General features: G+C 40.1%; 2 protein-coding genes across 2 annotated transcripts in view; one reads left to right on the forward strand and one right to left on the reverse strand.

The window, feature by feature from the left end:
- RPL35A (ribosomal protein L35a) overlaps nt 1–2024 on the reverse strand; it is a 29711-nt gene extending 27687 nt beyond the window's left edge. Inside the window, exon 1 of the mRNA XM_021715328.1 lies at nt 2015–2024. The gene's annotated coding sequence lies outside the window, so the exon portion shown is untranslated. The remainder of the gene's footprint in view (nt 1–2014) is intronic.
- IQCG (IQ motif containing G) overlaps nt 1–11047 on the forward strand; it is a 49726-nt gene that overhangs the window by 16872 nt on the left and 21807 nt on the right. The gene's annotated exons all lie outside the window — the stretch shown is intronic.

Raw genomic sequence — 11047 nt, forward strand, 5'->3', positions numbered from 1 at the left:
GTCTCACTCTGTCGCCCAGGGACTAGAGTGCAGTGGCCGCTTCCAGCCACTGCAGCCTCGACCTGCTGGGCTCCGGCAATCCTTCCGCCTCAGCCTTCCAAGTAGCCAGAATTATAGGCATGCGCTACCACGCCCAGCTGAGTTTTTGATCTATTGTAGAGATGAGGTCTCGCCTGCCCAGGTGTGTCTCGAACCCACGGCTCAGGCAATCCACTCACCTCAGCCTCCCAAAGGCACGGGATTACAGGCTGAGCCACCAAGCCCGGCTTAAAAATTTTTTTAACTAAAAAAAAAGTGCTGCCTCCTAAAAGACAGGTATACCTTATGACCCAGCATTTCCACCTGATTCAGTTTGGGTATGCATGTGCATGATGAATCAAAATGATTAATACAGCATTATTTTGGAAGCTGAAAATGGAAATAACCAAAATGGTTGTTACACGTTGTGGTATATTATGCAATAAAATAGTATACTTCAGTTAAAGTGAGTGAACTATAGCTGTGTGAAATAATAGGGACTCAAACTTGTTGGGAGCCAACATCTATAGCTACATGGCTGAGGCCTGTAAAGGCCCATCTGGAAGATCGCCTCTGACATAGGATATCAGTTATACCTATAATATTGGCGTGTGATTAGTGACCAGTGTGCATACATGGCAGTAAAACTTATAAGTAAATCTCAATACATCTGATGGAAGGTGCATAGCAGAATTATTTCTCTCTGTCTTTCTAAGTTTTTACTTCTTTCTAGATATTTTTTAACTTCTATTTCCTGGTAGACTGGTTAGTCAGCTTTGGAAAGCTATTTCCCCTAGGGCTAAGATTAGAAACTAAATTACCATGATAGTTTTGTCACCCTGCCCCTAGCCAGGTAGAACGTTTTCTTTTGTTTCGTTAATTACCGAAACTCTGTCTGCTTCAGCCCATGGCCGCCATCTTGGCAGCCCTGCATTTCCTTGTTCAAGAGTGTGACAGCTACTATTTGATTTTTAGAGTAGACTTGTTAGGATAAAATATATACATATACACTCATAGTTGCGTAAATTTATGCTTGCTGTTTTGTTTCCTTTTGCTACATTATTCAAATATAATAATTACTATACGATTTATAAAAGAATTAATGATGAGGTATTAGCTTAATAGGATATAGCATAGTATTAAAGTCCAATCACTAGATCATATAAAAATTAAAGTTTAGACATATGAAACATATGAATTATAGTAAAGTTTTGTAGTTTAAGAATAAGTTTTAACTGAGTTATAAGGCATTACGTTAAATCATAATAGGTTAATAGTATAACTGACAGTTAAGTCATTTAACTAAACTTATAGATTATAGTATAGTGTTAAGTTGATAATATTAATCGTTAAAAATATTGGGAGTCAGTGAACTTGGATTGAACCTAGAGTTAACTTAGAAAAGTTTTTTGTATTAATCAGGGTTTAGAACAAAGAGTATAATATGAATGATTCATTGAGCATTATGGAAAACACTTTGAACGATTTGTATTGAAATTGTGCACCTGTGACCTTAATGTAAGCACGACAGACATCATGGAGTTTGAATTGTTTGCTTGGAAATTGCAGATCTCGTGGTGGTCTTGTGATGCATAGTTTGTAAAGCACGGAACTTGTACGCCCCCAGTAAGTGATTATCACACTGCTGGAGGGTATAGAAAATGGTATATAAGTTGGAAGGAGTCCGAATAAAATTTGGCTTCAGTCCTGATCAGACTGTTCCCAGAAGAACTGCCTCCGAGTAGTCTCTTCTCGCTGTCCAGATTCTCTGGTGCGGGTCCTAACCCACCCTTGGTCAGTGCTGGTCACCGACACAAACTCTCCAGACGAGATGGACTACCCGTGGCTAGTGGAGATGCTCTGAATTTAAAAGCAGAATTAGGTGGCCAGAGCAGGTTGAGAAAGAGTAGTCATGCAGCACCCTGGGTTCCCAGGGAAAGCAGCTCTTGAGAAACAACCTGCTTTACATCCTTGACATCCAGAACAATTCTGTAACCAGAGCCAAGATAAACTGAGGACAGAAACTAGCTGCTTGAAAGAACAGAGACTCTGATTTGAGGGTTGGAATCTACCCAGTCAGGGCTTGACTATTATGACCAATCAGAACTGAACAAGTTTGAATCCTTTATTTGCACAAATACCAGATATAGAACCTAATTTAAGTCAGACCCTTCCCTTTTTAAATTTTATTTTATTTTATTTATTCTTTTCTTTTTTTGAGTCATGTTTTACTCTTGCCCAGGCTGGTGTGCAGTGGCACACTTGTGGTTCATGGTAGCCTCAACATCCCAAGCTCAGGAGACCCTTCCGCCTCAGCCTCCGAGCAGCTGGGACTACAGGTGCTTGCCACCATGCCTGGCTAGTTTTTTGAAGAGATGATGTCTCACTTTATTGCCCCTGTTGGTCTTCAATTCCAGGCCTCAAGTAATTCTCCAGCCTTGGCCGCCCAAACTGCTGGGATTACAGGCGTAAGCCACGTGCCTGGCTGCCTACCTTTGTCCTTTGGGGCACACTTTTGTTTAATACTGAAGGCTGCATTTCCCCAGTCTGTAGACTGATTTTGAAAAAAAAGCCCTCCTTTTCCCTTTGCAGATTTTACTGGGTTTTTTTGTTGTTGTTGTTGCTGTTAACAGCTACCAATTATGAACATAATATGGAACAAAATAGTATCGACACAGAAAAAACATACTTTGTAACTCCAATTTTAGTGAATTCACAAAATTAGACTATATGTTAGGGATAAATATTTAGATTGTAAACAATAAAGACAATTTCCATAACATTAAAGATAGTAGATACTTTTGGGGAAGAGGGACAAGGTAGTGATTGAGAAAGGCATGTGGGGGAATGGGTGGGTATCAATCCTGTTTCTTATTTTGGGAGGTTATTATGTGGGAATTACTTTTTAAAATTTATTTTTTTAGCTGGACGTGATAATCCATGCCTGTGGTTCCAGCTACTTGGAAGGCTGAGGCAGAAGGATTGCCTGAGTCTAGCTGGTCCAGGTTGCAGTGGCTGTAAGCATGACACTGTACTGCAGCCTGGGCAACAGAGTGTGGCTGCAACTCAAAACACACACACACACACACACACACACACGTTCTGTATTCACATACACCAAGACTTAGTAAAAAAATTATATGTGTGTTGGATGTTAGAATAAAGTACAGAGTGTTACGGATAGAGGAAGGAGTTTTAACAAAGGCAAGCGAGTTAGGGAATGTCAGACTATAGAAATTATGCAGGAGGTGCCAAAAAAAAGTATACACATTTTAAGAGATGTTATTTTGGGCAACCTCCTCAGGTCCCCTCTTAACTGTGGAAGCTTTTCTGTCTTCCTAACAAATCATACTTTCACACACACACACACACACACACACACACACACACACACACACACACACACATACACACAAGAAATGTTATTTATGTATTACTTTTCGAAGTTGATTTATAGTGGCCATGTGTGGTATGATGGCTCAGCCGTGCTTCTACCACTTTCCTTGACTGTCTTGCCTGTCACATGGTGACGCTAGCATTTATTTGATTCACACCATCTTTTGAGTGAATGTCATACTTAAAACGTGTATACATTTTTGCTGGTATCCCCTTTAGAGGATATCTTTACAAGTTAGCCAAACGAAGAGGAGAAGACGTTTTAGGCAGAATGAATAGAAAAACATGTTTGAAGAATTTGTTGTATGTCTTCCTGATGAATTGACTCTTTTATCATAATAAAGTATTCTTCTGTATGTATAGTAATACTCTTTGTCTTAAAGCCTATTTTGCCTGGTATGTCACTTACTGTTTTTATGGGATATCTTCTTCTACTCCTGTACTTTTTTTTTTTTTGAGTTAGAGTCTCACTCTGTCGCCCAGACTGGAGTGCAGTGGCCGCTCCCAGCCACTGCAGCCTCGACCTACTGGGCTCCAGCGATCCTTCCAACTCTGTCTTCCGAGTAGCCGGAATTACAAGCACGCGCTACCACATGCAGCTGATTTTTTGATTTGTTGTAGAGATGAAGTTTCGCCAAGTTGCCCAGGTGGGTCTTGAACCCTCAGGCTCAGGCAATTCACTCACCTCGGCCTCCCAAAGTGCGTGATTACAGGCTGAGCCACCGAACCTGGCCTACTCCTGTACTTTTAAACAATCTGTGTCTTTATATTCAAATGATGTCTCTTGTAGAAAATACATAGTAGGATCTTGCTTTTTTTCCATCCATCCTGACATTCTCTTCCTTTTAACTGGAGTGTTTAATGCATTAACATGGGTGTAATTATTGATGTGTTGTTGGATTTACATCTTTTATTGTTTATTTTCTGCTTGTCCCCTCTGGTTTTCCTTTTCTCCTAACTGATTTTGATTTATTTGATTTTTTAAAATATTTCTACTTTATCTATTGGCTTTTATTCCACCTTTCATTTTTTTAGGCAAGTGGTTCCTTTAGGGATTTCTTTGGTCTATTGGTTAAAATATTGTGCCATTTCATATAGTAACATAAAAACTTGACCAAAGAATTTCCATTACTGTACATTACTGTACATTACAAATACCATAAGACAAAAAAATATGGTTCTTGCTTTAAACAGTTATTGGCATTTTAGAAAATTTAGAGGAAAATTGACCAGGCACAATGGTTCATACCTGTAATCCCAGCACTTTGGAGGCTGAGGTAGGAGAATTCCATGAGAACAAGAAGTTTGAGACCAGCCTGGGCAATATAGTGAGATTCCATCTCTATTTTTTAAAAGAAGTAATTAAATAAATAAATCAAAAATGAAAATTAAGAAGAAAATACTAGTCTTATATTTGCCCAGATATGTATCAATAAGGCTCCATCCGGCATCATTTCCTTTCAGCCTGAAAAAAATGTGGCTCAGCCTGTAACCCATGCCTTGGGAGGCTGAGGTGAGTGAATTGCCTGAGTTCGCAAGTTCAAAACCTGCAACTTGGTGAGACCTCATCTCTACAATAAATCAAAAAGTAGCTGGGCGTGGTAGCACGCGCCTGTATTTCCAGTTCCTTGGAAGGCTGAGGCGAAAGGATCACCCGAGCCCAGCAGGTTGAGGCTGTGGTGGCTGGGAGCCTCCACTGCACTCCAGTATGGGTGACAGAGTGAGACTCTAACTCAAAAAAAAAAAATTCCTTTACTATTTCCTACAGTCCATATTTGCTGCTGCTAACTCTTCTTAATTTTCTTTGCCCTAGAAGGTCTTTGTTTACCTTCATTCTTGAAGGATATTTTCACTGGGTATAGAATTTTGAGTTGACACATTTTTATTTGTGCTTAAGGATACCCACTGTCTTTGGCCTTCATTATTCTTTTGTGAAGATAGTGGCTATTCAAATAATTGTTCGCCTGTATATAGTGTGTTTGCTTTAAAATTTTCTTTTTATCTTTGATATTCAGCAATTTGATTAGACTATGCTTAGATGTGGTTTTCTTCATATTTATTCTGTTTGGGTTTTACTGAGATTCCTGAATATTTAAATTTGTGTCTTTCACAAAACTTAGAACATTTTCAGTCATTATTTCAAAAAAAAATTTTTTGTGATAAAATACACATAACAAGATTTACTATCTTAACAATTTTTAAATGTACTACTCAGTGGTACTAAGTATATTCACACTGTTGTGCTCTCATTACCACTATCTATCTCTAGAACTCTTCAACTTGCAGCGCTGAAACTCAGTATCCATTAAGCATAACTTTCCATTCTCCTCTCTCTCCACCTCCTGGCAACCACTATTCTACTTTCTGTTTCTGTGACTTTTCTTTTCTTTTTTTTCAACTTTTGCTAATAAATGAGAACGTTTCTATGATTTTGACTACTCTAGGTACCTCATAAAAGTCCAATCATGCAGTATTTGTGTTTTTACTATGAGCCATTATTTTTTTCAAATATTTTTTCAGTTCCATTTTCTCTCATTTCTTCTGTTAGAACTCCAATTATCTCTATTTTAGACCTTGGATGTTGACCTACAAGTACTTATGTTCATTAACATTTTTTCACTTTGTTCATCAGATTAAATAATTTCTATTAATGTATCTTCAAGTTCATTCACTTTTCCCTCTATCACCTCCACTCTGTTGTTAAGCCTACGTAAGTATATATGTTTTGCTTTAAATAATGTTTTTCTTTGTTTTTGAGTCAGGTTCTTACTCTGTTGCCCAGACTGGAGTGCAGTGGCATTCTCACTGCCACCACAATCTCAACCTGCTGGGTTCTGGCACTCCTTCTGTCTTACCCTTCCAAGTGTGCAAAACCACGCCTGGCTAATTTTTTTATTTTTGTAGAGATGAGAGTCTCGCTAAGTTGCCCATGCTGGTCTCAAACTCCTGGACTCAGGCAATCCTCTTGCCTCTGCCTCCCAAAGTGCTGGGATTACAGGCACGAGCCACTGTACCTGGCTTGAAATAATGTATACAACAGTAAAAATGAAAACAGTTTTAGAATTTCTATTTTAAAAAATAGTTTCCATTTCTCTGCTGAGATTTCCTATCTTTTAATTTACTATGAGCATATTTATCTTTATTTTATTAAGCTTTGTAAAAATCCTTATCTGAGCCAGGTACAGTGGCTCACACCTGTAATTCCAGCACTTTGGGAGGCAGAGGCAAGAGGATTGCCTGAGTCCAAGGGTCTGAGACCAGCCTGGGCAGCTTGGTAAGACCTTGTCTCTACAATAAATCAAAAATTAGCTGGGCATGGTGGTGCACACCTGTAGTTCCAGCTACATGAAAATCTGAGGTGGAAAGATCACCTGAGCCCAGCATGTCAAGGCTGCGGTGGCTGTGAGCAGGCCACTGCACTCCAGCCTGGGTGACAGAGTGAGACTCCAGCTCAAAAAAAAAAAAAAAAAAAAGATAAGAGGAAATTGGTAGGTTGGTAGGATTGACCTAAGAAAGGAAATAGTTCAAATGGAAATGAAGGCAATGGGTGAAGCTGAGCCTTTAGAAGTTTGGATTTGATTATGTATTACCTGCATTTCAGAATGGTAAACTGTTTAGCAAAGAGGATATTTTATTTATTTATTTTTATTTATTTATTTTTGAACCAGGGTCCCACTCTGTTGCCTAAGCTGGAGTGCAGTGGCATGATCATGGCTCACCTCAGCCTTGACCTCCTACTCTTAGGTGATCCTTCTGCCTCAGCATCCGAGTAGCTGAGGCTATAGGTGTACCTCACCATTCCCAGATAATTTTTTAATTTTTGTAGAGATGAGGTCTCACTATATTGCCTAGGCTGGACTCTAACTCCTGGGCAACCTCTTGTGAGGCCTCACAAAGTGCTAGGATTATAGGCATGAGCCACCATACCCAGCCTGATTATTTATTTATTTTTAAAAATTGAGATGGAGTCTTGCTATGTTGTACAGGTTAGTCTTGAACTCCTGGACTCAAGCAATCTTTCCCCCTCAGCCTTCTGAGTAGCTGGGATTACAGGAGCTCAGAGTTTATTCTGAGTGTATGGGTTTGTATAGAATTAGCCAGTATTCTAAGTCATAGACAGACAAGCAAATATAAATGTTAATTTAGTACAGAGCTGTATTTTTTTCCTGTGACTTTATCTCTTTAATAGTCTACATTCCCAGGTTCCTTTTGCCATTCAACTAAAGGGCCAACCTGAGGTATAAGATGTTCCAGTGTCTCCAGATAGTAACTTCAAAAATTCCAGGAACCAATACTCTGTTCTCTACTTTGTGCTAAATTATGGAAACAGATACTACCATTAAAAAGCCTCAGGCTCGCATGACTGTGACAGCCATCAGAGCCTTAACAATTCTTATTGGCTGACTGCCTCTTTTTATTACTAAGTTGTGCTTCTCTGAATTCAAATAACAAGTCCAGAAGCTCAGGTCTGGGTGCAATTTGGGGATTCAGAAGTAAAGTTTGGTCTGTCATGAAAACCCACAAATATGATCAGTCCACGGACCTTGGTTAGGAGTAAAGCTCAGACACCATGGACAATCAGGATTGTAGGTTATGGTGAAGGCACATCTTCTCTTGGTGAAAACTTTAAGAGGAAACCCAGTGCCCTTGGCCCGTAAGCTGCTGCGTCTAGGTTGGGTCTTGCTGCACACTGGGGAGGTGAGGAATTCAGCTCACGTGTTAGTGGCCTTGATCAGGATTTAGTGATGACTAGCCCGTCAGGATTTCGTATCTTCCTCTGTTTCCACACTGTCACCAAGGAGGTCATATAAGTTTGTGCAAGGCTGGGCACGGTGGTGCCTGTAATCCCAGCACTTTGGGAGGTGGAGACGAAAGGATTGCCTGAGCTCAGGGGTTCAAGACCAGCCTGAGCAACATGGCAAGAGCTCGTCTCTAAAATAAATTTTAAAAAACTAGCCAGGCGTAGTGGCGCATGCCTGTGGTACCAGCTACTTAGAAGGCTGAGGCAGAAGGATCAACTGAGCCCAGCAGGTGGAGGCGATGGTGGCTGTGAGCATGCCACTGCACTGCAACCTGAGTGACAAAGTGAGACTTCTACTAAAAAAAAAAGTTTGTGCAAAACATCAATACGTGAAAAGACTCAGAGGTTCATGGCAACAGCATGAACATCAGATGCCTCTGGCTTGGCACAACTATGTTATATAATCGTATAAACAGTTATGTGATGCAGTCCCTTCTGTTCACCATAGGCAGAAACTCCCAGAGTTTTAACTTTGCATTTCTAATCTTCATATTGTTACTCTGAAAGTCTTAATATGCTCTTTTTTTGAAAGTATGTTTTTGTACGTGTAGACACTATTTAATGAATACCTAACTGTTCAACACTATTAGATTCTGCGAGAATTAAAACTACAGTTATCAATGTGGGCTGAAGTTTCTGGGAAAAGGCTTTATTTATTTAAGTGATCTATAAGCTGGACCTTGAAGAAATTCTAAGGAATTAAACAGGTAAAAGGGTTCCAGTTGATGAAGAAGTAAAACCATCACATTTTCACTTTAGTCTTCCTAAAGATTCAAGCCTTATCTTGGTTGCCATACAATTTGGAAATGGAAGGAGGGGAAGAGGAACAAAGTGGAGAAATGGGGATGAGAGGGAAGACAGGAGGGAAGTAGAAAAGAATGGAAGGAGAAAGTGAGCCAAAAGGAGGCAGTTCTTAAGATTCATTTAATAACTTTTAAGCTGTTCCAGGCACTGGGCAGAATTTTACAGATGAGAAAGTAGGCTTAGGGAGGTTGTAAGAGGATACGAAATACTAAGACATATTATCAACCGGGCTCATAACATGGTCCCTGCCAGACAGACTCAGCTCTTTGGCTTAGCTCTGAGATCATTGGAATAACTGTTTTACAATTGGAATGATTCTATAGAGTTACATCAAGAGGTTAGTAGACAAAACTAGAAGAACTCATCTGTAGATTAGTCATTCTGGTTAATCTTTTTTTTTTTTTTTTGAGTTGGAGTCTCACTCTGTCACCCAGACTGGAGTGCAGTGGCCGCTCCCGGCCACTGCAGCCTCGACCTGCTGCTGGGGTCCGGCGATCCTTCTGCCTCAACCTTCCAAGTAGCTGGAACTACAGGCGCGTGCTACCACACCCTGCTCATTTTTTATTTATTGTAGAGATGAGGTCTCGCCAAGTTGCCCAGGCAGGTCTCGAACCCGCGGGCTCAGACAATCCACTCACCTCAGCCTCCCAAAGGCGCAGGATTATAGGCTGAGCCACCGAGCCCGGCTCATTCTGGTTAATATTAGGGATTTTTTTTGGTTGCTATGTTTGCTTTTCTTTATGGATGATTTTGACCAATTTCTGTTTTATTTATTCTTCCAGTAGTTACTTAGAACTAATTTCCTAGCTATGCAGGAGGCTGAGGAGAGAGAATCACTTGAGCTCAGGAGTTCCAGGCTGCATTGAGCTATGATTACACCACTGCATTCCAGCCTGGATGACCTAATGACATCTTGTCTCTAAGAAAAAATAAATATATAAAAGTTAAAAAACTGGGCACTGTGGTTCATGCCTGCAGTGTCAGCATTTTGGGAGGCTGATGTGGGAGGATCCCTTGAGGCCAGGAGTTCAATATCAGTCTGGGCAACATAGTAAGACCCTATCTCTATAAAAAGCTTAGAAATTAGTCAGGCATGGAGGTGCACACCTGTAGTCCTTACTACCCAAGAAGTAAAAGGATAGCTTGAGTCCAGAAGTTCAAGGTTACAGTGAACTATGATTGTACCACTGCACTCTAGCCTGGGCAACAGAGCAAGACCCTGTGTCTAAAAAAATCTTAAAAAACAACAAAAAAAGAACTATTTCCACCCAACTTACATGGCAAAAGTTAAAAGTAGTTGATGTTTAGAGAAATGTAGATCTCTGATTAAAGCCATGCATTTTTGTTATTAGTTGTATGTTTACATGTACTGTCAGGTAACCCTGATCACCTCTGGGAAGTTGCTCATACTTTGATTCTTTTCAAGCAACACTTTTCAAACACAAGTTACATCCTGACCAAAAACTTTCCAAGAATTCCCATGGCACTTAAAGTAATATTAGAATTTCATGATAGGGCCTCTGAGTTCCTGCATGGTTTATCCTTACCTTCCCCTCCAACCTCATCTTGTCACATGGTCAGCTTTCCCTAGGCAAGAGCCTCCAGAGTTTTCTTTAGTTCCTGGAATGTATCCAGGTCTCGAAGGTCTCAGGCCTTTGGCGTACACTTTTTGGTTTGTGGGGGTTTTTTTTGGCATTCCCCTTGACCCCGATTTTCCTGTGATGGAATTACTTATCCTTCAGCTATAAGATGAAAGCTTGCTTTCTTAGAGGATCTTTCTCAGAACATCCAATCTAATGGAGATCTCCCTCAGTCTTTTCTCCCAGTCTGTTACTCTTTTCTATCATTTTGCACAATTAAAAAAAATTTACACTTGTTTGTTTCCTTCTAACCACATCTCTCCCAATAGACTGAAAGCTCTATGAGGGCAGGGACTGTGTCCATTTATATCCCCACTAGTGCCTGGCTTGGTGCCTAGTACTGAATAAATGCTTTTCTTTTTTTTTTTGTTTTTTTTTTTTGGGTTGG

Source organism: Carlito syrichta, unplaced genomic scaffold (assembly GCF_000164805.1).
Source record: "Carlito syrichta isolate Samal-C Ts95f unplaced genomic scaffold, Tarsius_syrichta-2.0.1 Scaffold306997, whole genome shotgun sequence".
Classification (NCBI taxonomy): domain Eukaryota; kingdom Metazoa; phylum Chordata; class Mammalia; order Primates; family Tarsiidae; genus Carlito; species Carlito syrichta.